Source organism: Ictidomys tridecemlineatus, chromosome 10, assembly GCF_052094955.1.
Source record: "Ictidomys tridecemlineatus isolate mIctTri1 chromosome 10, mIctTri1.hap1, whole genome shotgun sequence".
In the NCBI taxonomy this organism is placed as follows: domain Eukaryota; kingdom Metazoa; phylum Chordata; class Mammalia; order Rodentia; family Sciuridae; genus Ictidomys; species Ictidomys tridecemlineatus.
In genome coordinates this window covers 4,567,382-4,584,372 of record NC_135486.1, presented here as the reverse complement: position 1 = coordinate 4,584,372, position 16,991 = coordinate 4,567,382, and positions in this window count along the sequence as shown.

Sequence of the window (16,991 nt, the reverse complement as noted above, 5' to 3'; positions counted from 1 at the left end):
TATTATATTTAATTTAAGTTATTAAAATAAAAATAATGAATTTTATCATCATAAAAAGGATAAAGGTATTTTAATTTGGGGGAAAAAGCATTATGTGCTATAAAAATAAGATTTCTATTTTTAAAAAACTTTTTAGTGGGCTGAAACAAACAAAAAAGCTAATGTCTAAAGGGGGAAAATTACAAGAAACCTTTCCATAATACTTACTTCTACAGTGAACATATAAATATTGAGAACCACATCCATAAAATTTCTAAATTTAATACTGAATAAGAGTCTTTGGGCTTCAGAAGATTTCATACTATACCAAAATTTTTGAGTGAAAATTCAGCAAATATTTAAATGATATTCACTGTCTTAAATCGAATCAGATGGATAGCAGGAAGATCCTATCATGGGTGAGGGCAAGGCCAACCAAAATCCTGACTCTCCCACTTCCCAGTTACATTAGGCTGTCTCATGGAGCTTCTGCCAGGCTTGGTATCCACCTATTACATAAGATGGAGGCAACCTCAGAACCTCAGTGTTGTGGGGAGGTTAAAGATCATCATGAGACTGTGTCACGCCTCTAAGGTACCACAGTCCAATTTCTCTTATAAAGATCTATATGACATGAGTGCTCCAGTTTATATCCCAGACCATCTCAATGCTCCCCGTTCTTTTTTCACGGGTGCATTATCACTACATAGGACACTGGGATTCACTGTTACATATTCGTACCTGTACACAAAATAACAGTATCATTTGGTCAATTTTGTTCCAAGTAAATCCCCCCCTTTTTTTTAGCAAAATGACTTGTAAGCAACATCTGGGGTCTTCCATTTATAGGTTTTGGGGACCTCCTGGCCAGCTCTGCTCATTTCAGGGTAAGAGATGAAGACAGAACAGTGGATGGGATAGTCTCCAGGGGCCCAGGGAGCAAAGCTTGGGGAAAAGAGGGAAGCCTGAAGCATCCATCCTGTAGCATATTTTACTTATTTTCAGACTATTTTCCCCTGGCAAGTTATAGACACTTTCTTCTGTATTTGGTAGGAAATAGGAACCCCCTTTCTCCTGTGGAGAAAATTGTCTTTCCCCTGTTTTCTGAGTGTTGGGAAACAGTGTATCAGGTGTTAGAGGCATAGCCTGTCTTCTTTCCAGATACAAAAAAAAATATAGGACACTTCAACTCCAAAGGGGTTGAATCAAGGAATAAATCCATGGTGTGATAAGTGGAGAATCTTAGCCAACGTTAGAACTACTTTCTGAATTCTTCACTCTAACTTCCCCGCAACTTTGCCCATTCTTAAAATGATCTATGGCTTCCTTTCCACAAAAGTAAAGCCATGATCAAGCCAGAAAGTTTAGGCAGATGGAGCAAGTCTTCCTTGTGGTATGAGAAGTTACACATCACCAGCATATAGCTATATAAGTTTTTATGACCCACACATCATGTAAGGAGCACCCGGGTTAAGAAACAGATCCCACCCACCCCAGGGGCTTCCCCTGCTGCATCTTCTGCCATTAACCACCCTGTCAAGGGCAACCCTCCCCAGATTTCCAGCAGCAACACTGATTGGTCTGCTGGCTTCTAGATTGTACCTAGGTAGACTCTTCCAGAATGTCTTCACTCTGTGGCCTGGTTTCCTTCATTCAGCATTTTATTTATGAGATTCAGCCATCTTGTTGTACGTAGATCATTCAACATCACTGCTGTGAACCACCTTGTTGTATCTGTGCTTTTAAAAAAATTTTTTTTTCCTTTTTAGTTTTTAGTACCAGGGATTGAACAACTTAACAACTGAGCCACATTCCCAGTCCATCGGCCCTTGCTCAGTCGCTGAGGCTGCCTTTGAACTTGTGATCCTCCTGCCTGAACCTCCTGAGTGGCTGGGATTACAGGTATGCACCACCAACCCTGGCTCTATATGTATTTTTTTTTTATCAGATATTCTTTTTCAACACTCATGGTTTAAAATAGATACAGACTGAGGCTAAGGCTCTCTTTTTCCAATTTCCTACAGTCCCAAATGGAGTTTCCTAAAAGTTCTGCAAGGGGACTCTGCTTTAGAGAGGAAGATGCTGGGTTCCCGTTAGCCCTGGGACTCAGGTTTTTCCAGAATGGGAGGCCTGGGAAAGGCCTCTTCAGTTCATCATCCAAGTCTGCCAGGTCAGTCAGCTGACTTCCCGTGTAGTCCTCTAGGCGCTGAATCAGGAAGGGAGCTGCTGCCTGGCTGCTCCTGTCTCCGTGGCCAGACCAAAGCCAGGCCCAGACCCACTGTGGCATAGTTTAAATGGTCTCTAGTGCCTCCCACTCTCTTTCTAGCTCCATCACCTGCTGTCTGTCTCCTAAGCTTCTTAAGAGCCCAGCCTGCGATTACGGCCCTCTTCCACATCAGTAGGGACACGCCACCTACAAGTGACTTGATTCAGTGGTTTGAGAGTGTTCCCCCCCCCCCCCCCGTCATGTCTCACCCCATTGGCATCTCAGAGTCAGTATGAATGAGGCCATTTTCCCAGACCCCTGGTATGCAATGTGCCTTTATTTAAGAAATCCTTGGAGATTAAAAGGTTTCTGAGGAGAAATTGAATGCACTTCTTATTTCTTCTTTGTAGGAAAGGTGTTTTCACCCTCTGGCTTTTTAGAACTTTTTAAATTTTCTGTACTTTAAAAATAGTATGCCTTAATAGTTTCATGACAGTGGTTTTGATCTCTAGCATTTCTTTTTGTTTCTTTTTAGAATTCCCATCGTTTGGCTTGTATTGCCCTCTGTTCTTGAAGCTGTTGACTTTATCTACTAGAACCCTTATCATATTAATCACAGTTGCCTTATGTTCCTGGTCTGGTGGTCCCAAAAGCCCTGACTCACCTGGGTCTCGTCTGGATGCTTGCTATGTCCCCTCCAGTTGTGCTGTCTTCTGGCAAGCCTTCTGATTTTTTATGGATAACAAGGTGTGATGCAGCCACTGGTTCCCATGAGGTTGCTGCTGCAATCAGCTATCTGTCTTTTTATATTAATTTTTTAATTTATATATGACAGTGGAATGCATTACAATTCATATTACACATATAGAGCACAATTTTTCATATCTCTGGGTGTATACAAAGTATATTCAAACCAATTCAGGTCTTCATACGTGTACTTTGGATAGTGATGCCAATCACATTCCACCATCATTGCTAACCCCATCCCCCTTCATTTCCCCTCCAACCCTTCTGCCCTATCTAGAGTTTGTCTCTTCCTCCCTTGTTCCCCCTCTCTACCCCACTATGAATCAGCCTCCTTATATTAGACAAAACATTCAGCATTTGGTTTTTTGGGATTGTCCAACTTCACTTAACATTATCTTCTCTAACTCCATCCAAAGTTTCTTCTCAGCAAAAGAAACAATCTGTGAGATGAATAGAGAGCCTACATCTTGGGAGCAAACTTTTACCCCTCACACATTAGATAGAGCACTAATCCCTGGGGTATATGAAGCTAAGCAACAATAAAAAAAATAACCCAATCAATAATGGGCCAAGGACCTGAACAGACACTTCTCAGAAGATGATGTACAATCAACAAATATATGAAAAAATGTCACAGTTCAAGACTGACAGGAGGATGAAGAGGCACAGCTGAACATTTTTGTCAGTCTTGAACTGTGAGGACAGCCCTTGTGCTGTGGCCTCACCTCTCCACAGTCCTGAGAAGGTCCACTCTTCAGTTTGTTCAGCTTTCACTTGTGGTTAGCAGGCACTGATGACCTCCAAGGTCTTCCATTCACTTGCTGATCCTCTCCCTTCCATGCTGTACTGCTAGCAAGTGCACAAAGTTTTCAAGATATGAAGTGGCAGGAGAGGACATCCAAAGACATTTTATGCAATGTCTTAATTTACATGTTATGACTCAAAATATAACATATTGGGTAAGCTCCATAGGAAACTAAGTAGTTGAAACTAGAAAAATGAGACTTTTGTGGTCTTTCAACTGGGCAAATTTCTTTAAGTGGCAAAGCCTGATTTGGCACTCTCATTCACTTCTGGCAGGGTTTCAAACTTATATTATTATTTGGAGGACAATTAAATAATATCTCTCAACATTTTAATTGCATATATTTGTTCGTTTCATTGGTTGATTTGTTGGGGTTGTGTTGCTAAGGATTGAACCCAGGGCCTTGCGCATGCTAGGCATGTGCTCTACCACAGCTACAGCCTCAGCTCTTTTTATTTTCTTATTTTTGAGAGGCGTTATTTCTCAGTTGCCCAAGCTAGACTCAAACTTGTGATCCTCTTGCCTCAGTCTCCTGAGGTACTACTATAGCTGCACCACTTTGACCAAAGTTAAGTGCACATATGCTTAGGCCTCTAAGTCCTAGGTAAATTATAAGACACAGATAGGCAAAGATAAACATGCTGAAACCCTTGGAAGGGTTGTTTAGGACAGCAAGAAATCACAAATATCAAGATTTTTATCAATACTGAATATTCTGAACAAATTATAGTTTATTATATACCAATATTATGTAGTCATTACAAAGGATGATAGATACCTATATTTAATAACATAAAATTATGAGCTTAATATATTGTTTAGCTTAAAAAACTAAAAAATAAAACTTAACCTATTTTCTTTAACTTTATTTGTGAATATATGAATTTTAAAATTTTGAAACCATCCTGTCATGTTAATAATGTATATCTTGGAGATATAGTAGAGGGTTGTTATTTCTTCCTTATGCTTTTCTATATAGCATGGATCTTCTATAAAAATTACATTACTTTTATATATTCATGTTAGCAATTAAGACTGTTTTCTTGTGGAAATATGGTTTTGTTAAATTGAAGGATGAGCTATAAAATTTGAAATTTTTATTTTATTAACAAAGAGTTGTACTCTTTGTTATTAAATAACTACAAACCCCAGTTATAAACGAGAACGTTCCTTAAGAGGAGAAGCACAAGTGAGTCCCTCAGAGCCCGTCTCCACTGTGCCTTTTCCTGCCTCTTGATGGCTCCGAGGAAAGCGCGTCCCCAGGAGGCTACTGTTCCTCTTGGTGGCACAATGCCACCTTATCATCAGCCAGGATCACAAAGTTATTCGAGGATTTAAAAAATGGACTTGATTTGATTACTTCCACCTAAGGGACTCTATGTGTGGCTGTCTTTCCATGTCTTTATTTCATCGTCATCTATTGTTTCATATGTATTTCCAAAGATTCCCATTTTGATAACTAAGATAGTTACAACAAAGGAACAGCTTTTAAGCACATGTGTGAGACTTTAGATGTAGTTCAGGATTACCTAGCCACTGGCAGGACCCAGGGGTGCTGGGGCAGAGAGATGCTGAGGTCTCAGTGTCTGGGCCTGTCCTTTATGCTGGGATCTGCGTTCCTGTGTAAGAGCTCTGCGGGGCTACATCAGGATGACTCAGCCTCAGAGCAGAGAAGCTACTCAGGAAGCCACTTCCAAAACACTTCTCCAAGTCTCTTTGGATGGACTCTCTTAGTCCTTTAGTTTTGTTATATTTTTGTTCAAATTGAAAAGTTGTGGAATGGCTAACATCCCTGGGGAGGTGTGTGTGTTGGGGACAGCAGAACCTGGAGATGGCCCCTGAACACAAGGACATTTCAGGAGCTGTAGGCTGCGGTGCTTGTGAGAGGTTGTCAGTCCCACTGGGGCTGTGCAGTAGAGAACACGTGGCTGCTGAACAGAAGGCTCCTTGGAAGGAAGAGGAGCTGGGGTGGTGCATCTGATAAACTTGAATCGGCTTTAGTGAGAGTGGGAAGGGCAGAGAATATTAGAACAACAATAGTTGGATCCTGAGGTCAAGGTAGCTGCGTCCACTGAGGGACACTCATGTCAGGTATGGTGATGGAGGCAGTGGTTGTGGGTACACGGGGGATTTGGCACCCAGATGAAAGCACATGCTAGCTGTCCCAGCAGAGCTTGCAGCTGCCTGCATGCACTTTACCCACGTCTCTGTGTCCCTTTTAGTCTTTCAGAACACACTACTAGGACTCTACAACCAGTGCAAATGTTAAAGATGAGGGGAAAAAATTCTGTATTCACCAAATTCATAAGAAACTCATTGTAGTTGAATAGTACATACACATTACACAAAGTGCACGTGCTGGTGTGTCGTTTGTATCAGTGTGGTCAGAGGACATACAGGATACATTTTCCCCATATTTTTATTGGTGCATTGTAGTTGTACATACATGCACATAATATAGCAATAGAATTTGGCCAATGTAACTCCTCTGCATTTCCCCCTTTCTCCCACTGTCTTGTCCCTTTCCTGTACTCTACTAATCTCCCTTTCATTTTTGTGAGACCACCACATCTTTCTTTTCCTTTGCTATGGCAGGAATTCCAAACTATTTATTAAATAAGACTAATGAGAGTGGTCATCCTTGTCTTATTCCAGATTTTTTATAAAAAATGCTCTCAAATTTCCTCATTCACTATGATGTTGGCCTTGAGATGTATATATATCTCCTTTATGATGTTGAGACAGGTTTCTACCATCCCCAGGTTCTTCAGTGATTTCATCATGAATATGTATTGAATTTTGTCAAAAGTATTCTCTGAATCTATTATTACTGAGTGAGTTTTGTCCTTAGTTCTATTTATGTGATGAATAACAGTTATTGGTTTGTGTAAGTTTAAAAATTTTTGCATTCCTGGGATAAAACTAACTTAGTCAAAAAGTACAATCCTTTTAATATATTGTTGAATATGATTTACTAATATATTTTATTTTGCATCCTAGTTCATCAGGGATATTGGTCTGCAGTTTTCTTTCCTTGATATGTCCTTCTCTGGTTTTGGTATAAGAGTGATACTGTTATGGTTTGGATATGAGGTGTCCCCCAAAAGCTCACATGTGAGACAGTGCAAGAAGGTTCAGAGGCAAATGATTGGATTATATGAATCTTAACTCAATCAGTAATTTAATCCCATGATAGGGATTAACTGAGTGGTATCTGAAATAGTAGAGTATGGCTAGAGGAGGCATGAATTGGGGTGTGGCTTTGGGTATATATTTGTATAGGGTGAGAGGCCTCTATGCTTTCTGATCACCATATAAGCCACTTCCCTCTGACACACTCTTCCCCATTGTTGTTCTTGTGACATCTGGAGCCCTGAGGAATGGAGCCAGCTGTCTATGGATTGAGACCTCTGAAACCATGAGCCCTCAAATAAACTCTTCCCTCTCTACAGTTGTGCTGGTTAGGTCATTTAGTCACAGAGCAAAAAAGCTGACTAAAACAGATGCTGATTTTATAGAATGAATTCTGAAGTGTTCCATCCTTTTATATTTCTTGACGTCATTTGAGAAGCATTGGCTTTAGTTCTTTAAGGGTCTGACAGAATTCAGCTGAGAATCCACCTGGCCCTGGGTTTTCTTTTTAGGACATTTTATTTTTTCCCCTTACTTCTTTTATATCATTTTTAGTTATTGGTCTATTTACATTTTTTGTATTATTTTAAATCAATTTTGGCAGATTATGTGTCTAGAAATGTATCAATTTCTTCTAGGTTTTTCAATTTACTGGTGTGACTGCTTTCAAAACATCCCCAATGATCCTCTAGGTTTCTATGATGTCTGTGATGATTTCTCTTTTTTCATCTCTAATTTTATTAACTTGGGTCTTTTCTATTTTGCTTTTGGTTAGTTTGGCTAAGAGCTCATCAATCTTATCTTTTTCAAATCCAAACCATTCATTTCATTGAAACTTTGTATTGTATTTTTTTCTATATTTTATTGATTTTTGGCTCTCATCTTGAGTATTTCCTTCCTTTTACTGTTTTTTTTATTTTTTATTTTTTATTTTGTTTTTTAGATCTTGTGATGCCTTGTCATCTTATCTGGGATCTTTCTGATTTTCTAAGGTAGAGACTTAAAGCTATGACTTTCCTCTTAGAGGTGCCTTCATAGTCTCCCACAGATTCTGGTATATTATATTGCTAGACTTATTTGAGTCTAAGAATTTTTAAATGTCTCCCTTTATTTCTTGTATCACCCCTTCATCATTCAAAAGTATATCTTACAATCATAATGAGTTTATATAGTTTATGTAGGGGTTTTTTGGTGTTGATTTCCAATGTCATTCCATTATGGTTTGATAAGATGCAAAGAACTGTATCAATTTTTTTTATTTGCTAAGAGTTTGGGGCCTAAAATATGGTCTATTTTAGTGTATGTTCCATGAGCAATGAAGAAGACAGTGTATTGACCTGTTGTTGGATAAAATAGTCCATAGATGTCTGTTAGATTCATTTGATTTATAATATTTTTCAGATACAAAAAGAGTCTTTACTGAATCTATGTCTAGATAAACTATCTATTGGTGAGAGAGGTCTGTTTCACCCTTTGTTATTGTACTGGGGTCTGTCTGAGGTTTTGAGTAGTGTCTCTTTCATGTAATTGTATATCATCAATTTGGGGCATAAATATTTATTATCATTGTGTCTAATTATTGAATTATCCTCTTTATAAGTCTTAGTGACCTTTTCTGTCACCTCTAATTAATTTTGGCTTGATTGTGTTTTGTCAGATATGAGAGTAGCTACTCCTGCTTGTTTTTTTCTGGCTCTATTCACATGGTATATCAATTTTCACTCTTTCACTGTAAGGTCTCTTCCAAATGACATATAGCTGGATCTTGTTTTTTAATCTGTGTGCCAGGTTATGTCTTTTTTTGCCCCATAGTTTTATTGAGAAAAAAGTAAAGTACAATAATATGCACATATTTGAAGAATGCAATTTGATCAGTTTTGACATGTACGTAACCAAAACAATCAATATAAATAGCATTTCTAGTACTTTTTTAAATTTTAAATTATGAAAACTGTGTTTCCTGCATGATTTATTACATCAGAAATCAATTATTTTAAGATTTGTAGAACCCCACTCCCACATCAACTAATTCAAAATTACACGGTGCACTTATAAATATCTCTGAGGTCAAGGAAGAAAGCACAAAAAAGTAAATAAAAAGTGCTTTGAACTAAGTGTTAATAAAAGCTTATAATATTATGATCTCTGGGATTAAACAATCCTCAAATGAACATATATAACTTAAACTACTTGTATCAGAAAGAATCTAGAATTCTTTTTAGAATCTAGAAATCTTTTCATATATTTCTTTTCCTACTCTTATTTTCAAATTAAAAAATAAGAGTAGGAAAAGAAATATATGAAATACAGAAGAAATAATACAGTGCTAAAATTTGATAAAAATCAAACAAGTCTAATAAAAAAAGCAAGAATATAAAAATTAATATCAATGGAAAATGAGCTATCAAAATAACCCTACAGATCCTAAAATATATTAAGATAATATTATAATTGTACGCCAACATATGTGATAGCTTACACAACATGGTCTTTATTACAGAAGGATTCACGTGCTGCTGAGAAGACAGTTTAGTTAGTCATTGATGAAGGAAATATTCTATCTATGTCTGAAAAATCTAAATTATTGATTGCATTATTTAGTTATATAGTTTCTTTGTTTAGTATTTGTCTGGAAGATCTATCCAGTAGTGAGAGAAGTGTAATAAAGTCACCTGGTATATTGTGTTGTGGTATATTTGATTCTTGAAATTGAGAAGAGTTTGTCTGAAGTGTATAGATGCTCCACGGTTTGGGGCATAAATATTTATGACTGATATGTTTTGTTGATGTATACTTCCCTTAAGCAGTATGAAATTTTCTTCTTTGTCCCTTCTGATTAACTTTGGCTTGAAGTCCACTTTATCTGATAGAAACCCCTGCTTGTTTAGGCAATCCACTTTCACCTTCAGTCTGTGCATGTCTTTGCCTCCTCTCTTCACTAGTTTTCACTTTTTTTTTTCATTTCATCTTCATGGAATATTTTGTTGAGAATATTCTGAAGTGCAGCCTTTCTGGTTGCAAATTCTTTAAAATTTGTTTATCGTGGAAGGTTTTTATTTCATCTTCAAATCTAATTTTGCTGGATATAGGATTCTTGGTTGGCATCCATTTTCTTTCAGAGCTTTGTATATGTTATTCCAGGACTTCCTATCATCAAGAGTCTGGGTTGAGAAATCAGCTGAGATCCAAATTGGTTTCCACCTGTACGTAATATGATATTTTTCTCTCATAGCCTTTAAAATTTTATCATTATTCTGTATGCTAGGCATTTTCATTATGTGCCTCGATATGGGTTTGTTGTAATTTTGCATTTTGGGGGGATCCTGTAAGCCTCTTGTACTTGATTTTCCATTTCATTCTTTAGGTTTGGAAAATTTTATGATATTAATTGAAAAGATTATGCATTCCTTTGGGTTGTATCTCCACACCTTCATCTATCCTGATAAATCTTAAATTTGGTCTTTGCATGTTATCCCATAATTCCTGGAAATTTTGTTCATGTTTTTTTAACATCTTCTCTCCATTGTCCACATTATTTTCAAGATTACAAATTTTGTCTTCATGCCTGAGATTCTATCTTCCAAGAGGTCTAGTCTATTGGTGATGATTTCTATTGAATTTTTAATTTGGTTTATTGTTTCCTTCATTTCAAGGATTTCTGTTTGTTTGTTTGTTTTTTTCAGAATCTCTAACTCTTTATTGAAGTGATCTTTTGCTACCTGTACTTGCTCTCTTATGTCATCCTTTACTTCACAAATCAGTTTAACTATGTACATTCTAAACTCCTTCTCTGTTCTTTCTTAATCCTTCCATTTATATTTCTCTGTTTTCTTAGAATTCACTAATCACTTTACTAATCATTATTTTGAATTCTTTGATATTTCACCCACTTCAATGTCATTGGAGTCAGTTGCTGATGAATTATAAACTTCTTCATATTTCTTACATTCCTATGTTGGATTTTATGCATCCATTGAGATTAATTTCTTTTCCACTTTCATGTGGACCTTTTTAGGGCATGATTGTCTCTTATCAATGATATGTCCTACAGTGATCTAGTTTGAGATTCCCTCACAGGTGTGGTACCCACAGTCTTTGTGCTAATTCTCTGTTTTACTGTAGGAATGGATGTCTATGAGTGGGATCTGAGGGTTCACCCCTAAGCAATCCTACCTGGGTCCTAATCATTAGATTTATGTATTTTTTTGTCTTGTTACTTCTATTAAAGGACAACAGAAGATGAGTGTTGTTAATATGTGTGTTGAGCAAGATATGCTCATTTTTGGCTCAGTTTAGTTCAGTGGCAGGGTCTCTATCCTGTGAACTTGTAGTGTCCCTGAGGATTCCCAGTACTTTTTTAATGTGGAAACAAACAATAGCAATAACAAATACAAACAATATACAGCATCAAAATAAATATCTGTTGCCTAATATGACATCTACCACTGTAATTACCACAAAGAGAGGAATGGTAGTATTATTGTTTAGATACAAAGTGTCCCAAAAAATTTCATGTATGAGATAATGGAAGAAAGTTTATAGCTTAAGTGATTGGGTTATAAAAGCTTTAATCAAATCAGTCAATTAAACCACTTGAAAGGATTAACTGAGTGGTAACTGTATGCAGGTAGGATGTGGTGGAAGAGGTGTGTCCCTGGGTGCCTGCCTTTGGAGTACATATTTTGTCACTGGTAAGTAGAGCTCTGTGTTTCCTGATGGCCATGCCCTGAGCTGCTTTCCTCTGTAATATTCTTCTGACATTAGTTCTGCTTCACCTTGGGTCAAGAGGTATGGAGTCCGCTGTCTATGGACTGAGACCACTGGAACCATGAGCCAAATAAACTTTTCCTTCTATAATTGTTCTTGTTAAACCTTTTGGTAAGAGTTATCAAAAAGTTGACTAAAACATGTGGGATTAGCAATTGTTAACAGCAAAAACAATAAATAACAGTGCATTAGATATGGCATTAAATAGTAAATGTCACCTACGTCATCTATGCCAGTAATAATTGCAACAATATGAATGGTGGGTAAAGGAGTTATATAAACAAAATAATTCTAAGAATTAATTCTGAAATTAATTCTAATTAATAATTCTTAATTAATTATAATTTAATTAATAATTCTAAATTAATAATTTTAAGAATTAATTCCAAAATATTCTAAAAATTAAAGTACAGTTCACTAAGAGAAAAGAAAATGTGATAGAAAGGTAGAAAAGAGTTCAGAATATTTTCAATATGTGAACAAAGAGAATGAAGAAGAGATGTAGCAAGTGATGATTATAAAGAGGAAAAAATAAGAAAAACAAAGTAAAGGTGGTGGGGGTGGGTTGGGATGAGAGTGACATAGACTGTTAGCAGAAGTAAGGAAAGAGAAACAAACAGGACAAAACAAAAACAAACAAACCCAGAACCACAACCCCTAAAATATAAAGCCAGAAAAATTATTACATCAAAAATGCTAAAAATGAGGAAAAATGAATGACTGGAGAGAGCTGGTATAGTCACCATTAGAGGCAAGATTTCCCTGCATACACCAAAAGAAAAAAATGTTGTTTACCAAATATTGTCAGCTCTTTAATCTTTTCTTATATTTTATCATGGGAAATGGCAGGGCAGTTAATTAGAAAGATTGTAGGAAACTGAACCAAATAACATTAAATTTGATGATTGGATAAGGACTTAAAATGAGTTGGTTCTCTTTCCCCTCCACCTTGATTTTTTTCTTCTGAATAAGGGTATTTTTCATGTTTGCTTCACATTTCCATGTTAAAAAAATACCCAGAAAATTCACCCAAACTTTTTTTTGTTTTGAAAGTGCTTTTAACCCAGTCTCAGTAACAGAAGATCATGCCAGGATGTCATTCATGTGTCCTGATGTTGATATAAGAAGTAGCTTAATTTAGTTTCACTCTTAATTTGTCTTTAGTTGCCAAAGATTTCTAGCATAGAATATCATCTAGGAAATCAAGAGAAGGGGGTCAGAAGAATTCTCTTCCAGAAAGCACTTTTTAATGAATCTGATTTAGTATATTGCAGTATCATTGCAGATGAAAGTAAATTTGAATCCTATCTTCTTCAGTAATTAGCTGTGTTATCTTGAGCAAAACTAGGAAGTTTCCAATCCTCAATTCCTTCTTAATAAAATGCACATCATAAAAATCTCTGAATAGATGGACCAGTTATGTTCATAGGATCTATCTGATGAAATTGCTGTGGATACTCAATGGGATATAGTTTTTAAATTGCTTAGCACAGGGTTGCACCCAATAAGAAGAACTCAGTAATTGTAGTTCATAAATATAATGGTATCACTGCTTGGTGGCTTTTAAACAGCCTACCCATGGTGTTATTTGTGAACAGGTCGCCCCATTTAACTGTTTTAGTGCTCTGGTGTAGGTGATAATCCTTCTGTGGTTATCAAAGTCAATGGTACTCAAAGGGCCCAGAACCAATGTGCTTTTGGAAGATTAAAAATACCGTTCATAATGAAAACCACTTCCTAACTCATCTACTGAGTTTGGAGCATGTTATGTGGTGCATGTCTACCAGTGAGCTTGCACACAAGATTCTGACTTGTTCCACTGAGCCAAGGGTCCTCTCCTGCAGCAGCCGTCTGACCAGCTCCCCTCCCACCATCAGACCATCAGACACCCTCTTGCAGGTTTCACACAAGGCCATGCGGGTGCCACCTCTGCCACTTGCTTATAATTAGCTTTTATATGCCTGTCTCTCCATTGGTCTTGGAGCTCCTTCGGGAAAGGGACTGTGTCATTCATTTTTGTGTCTCCAGAGAGTAGCTTAAGTTAGAGCATGAAGGGACTCTCACCAAAGTATGTAGGATGAACACATGCATCCTCAGGTGGGATACATGTGTGTCAACATGGAGCTGAGATCCTTTTCCATTTAAGGCGACATGGGTGGAAATTCTTGTGAAAGTTCATGTTTATTGTTTGGGACCTTTGCCAAGCTGACTGATTTCCTTGGCTTTCCTTCCCTTGCAAAGACTGCAGAGCAGAGATAGTGAAAAGAAATGCTTAAGCATCACACCACAGACTAATTTAAATAGAATTTCTACAGGAAGAGTTGGGAGTTCATGAAGCTTGTGCAAGATATTTTCCTAAAGCCACAAGAAGAGAGCTGGCACTTTTGTCCCTCCTAAGAGGGAGGGAACATGAGGACAGGGTCAGAACTTTGGGCAAAGAGACAGAGGACCCCGCTTGTCTGGGAAGTTTTGGTATGGCCATCAAGCCATGGGGAGGCTGAATCTACCACATCTGGTTGAACTTTCCTGAGGAATTGCCTCCTCTGATCTGGTCGACAACAGACGTGCACATGAAAACACTTAGCATGGCCTGGCCCGCTCTCTCACCACACCAGCCTGCTCCCCTGCCCTCCAGCCACTGTGGCTGTCCCTAGGCTCCAGGCTCCTCCAGTCTTGACTACCTAGAATGTTCTCTCAGGCACTGTGGCTGTCCCTGGGCTCCAGGCTCCTCCAGGCCTTGACTGACCTAGAATGTGCTCTCCATCGAGACTTCAGCACCAAACCACTCTCTCAGGAGCATCTTCTTAGGTTGAGTTCCTATTGTGCCATCTCACTGCAGCACAATCTTTCCTTTCTGCATTTATTTATGATGTTCTTTTTATTTACTATATGATGTTCCCCTCCCCCTAACAAAACTGATAGCTCCATGAGGATTTGTTCATTATTGAACCCCTAGGGTTAGCACAGGACCAGGAGCCCCAAAGGATTTTTCTATTTCTTGTATATGTTTATGCACCAGTGCAGTAAGATAAGTAGAATTCAGAGAGGGAGGCTGGAGGGTGCAGGGTCATTGTGTCTCCCCTGGTGTCTTCAATCTAACCAGCGACTCAGCAAGCATTTACCCAGGGCCTGTTGCCTTCTGTGAGGCACCTTAGGAGATGGACAATAGTACAGAAAAGGGTCTCTGCCCTCTGGAAATTTATAGTATAATCTGAAGAGATGAGAAAATATATTTGAACCATATATCACTGTTAATTAAATTATGTTACAATTATATTATATTTTTAAAGTTAACATAATTGGAAACAATCTAAATCATAGATTATATTTGTATGAGTAAACGGAATGCAGCCTGAATAGCTTTTAAACAAAATCAACAATTCTCCCATTCCTATTCCTAGAAATCCCTTTTTCTTTTCCTTTTGTTCTTTTTCCTTTTATTTTTTCCTTGCTTGTATTTTATGAATATGTGCATATGTGTGTACATAACTGACAAATAATAGTATATATATTTATGTTATACAAAATGATGTTTTGGTATATCTATACTTTGCAGAATGGCTAAACTAAGTGAAGTGACATATCAGTTATTTCACATACTACCTTATTTTGTGTTGAGAACAATTAAAATCTACTCTGTTACAATTTTCAAATACATAGCTCATTGTTATTAACTATAGTATAGTTCAACATATTATACAATAGATCTATTGAATTTATTCTTTCTAACTGAAATTTTGTGTCCTTTGACCCAAAGAGTCTCAACACCAGTCTCCACTTCCAGCCTCTGGTAACTTCTGTTCTACTCTCTGTTTCTGTGTGTTCAACATTTTTAAATGAACATGTAAGTGGAATCAGGCAGTATTTTCTTTCTATCCCTCAAGATATTAACATAATATCTTGAAGATTCATCCACATCATCATATTTGTCTTGTTCCTGTCTTACAGGAAAAGCTTTCAACTTTTACTGTTGAGTTTAATATTAGCAGTAAGTCTATGATATATGGTCTTTATTGTGTTGAGGTACATTCCTTCCATAATTAATTTATTGAGATTTGTTATCAAAAAACACTGCTTAATTTTCTCAAATGCTTTTTCTCTGCATCTATGAGATGATTATATGGTTTTTGCCCTTCATTTTGTTAAAGTTTTGGGTCATACTTACTAATTTGCATATGTTATACCATCCTTATATCTGGGAATAAATTGTACTGAGTCATCATGAATAATACTTTTAATGTGTTCTAAATTGAATTTGGATTACTAGTATTTTGTTGAGAATTTTTCTTCTATGTTTGTTAGGAATATTGGTCTGTAATTTTCTTTTCTTTTTTTAAAATTATTTATTTATTCTTATTTGTTATATATGATGGCAGAATGCAATTCAATTAATATTACACATATAAAGCATAATTTTTCATTTCTCTGGTTGTACCCAAAGTAGATTCACACCATTCATGTCTTCATATATGTACTTAGGGTAATGATGTCTGTCTCATTTCACTGTCTTCTTTTCTTCTTTGTATAGTGTCCTTGTTTGGTTCTGGTATTAGGATGATGGTGACCTCATAACATGAGATTGGATGTATTCTCCCCTCTCCAAATTTTTTAGAATAGTTTGAGAAGGATTGTTATTAATTATTTATGTTTTGTAGATTTCAGCATTGAAGCCATAAGATTCTGGGCTTCTCTGATTCAATCTCCTTACCTATTATTGATCTGTTGAGATGTGACGTTTCTTCATAATGACTCTTAGTGGATTGTATCTTCCTAAGAATTGATCAGTTTCTTCTAGGTTATCCAATATAATGGTTTATAATTTTTCATAGTAGTCGCTAAATAATCCTTTGTATTTCTCTGGTATCAATTATAATGTCTCTTTTTCACTTCAAGTCTTCTCTTTTTGTCATAGTCTAGCTAGTAACTTATTTATTATATCTTTAAAAAAAAACAACTCTAGTTTAACTGACCTTTTCTCTTGTTTTTCCAGTTTCTATTTTATATATTTTTGTTCTGATTTTTATTATTTCCGTCCCTCTACTAATTTTGGGCTTAATTGGTTAGATTATTTATTTGTTTTTTTTAATTTTAATAAATATGCTTCTATTTTTGTTTGTCTCAAGATACTTTTAAATTTTCCTTTAATTTATTCTTTGACCCATTCATTGGTTGTTTAGGCGCTCATTATTTAATTTTCACATATTTGTGAATTTCTCAAAATTTCTCATTGCCAAGTCTAGTTTCATACCATTGTTGTTGGAAAGATTTTCAAATTATTTCAAGCATCTCAAATTTGTTAAGACTTGTACTATGGCCTAACACATGATCTATCCTGGAGACTATTCCATGTGTATT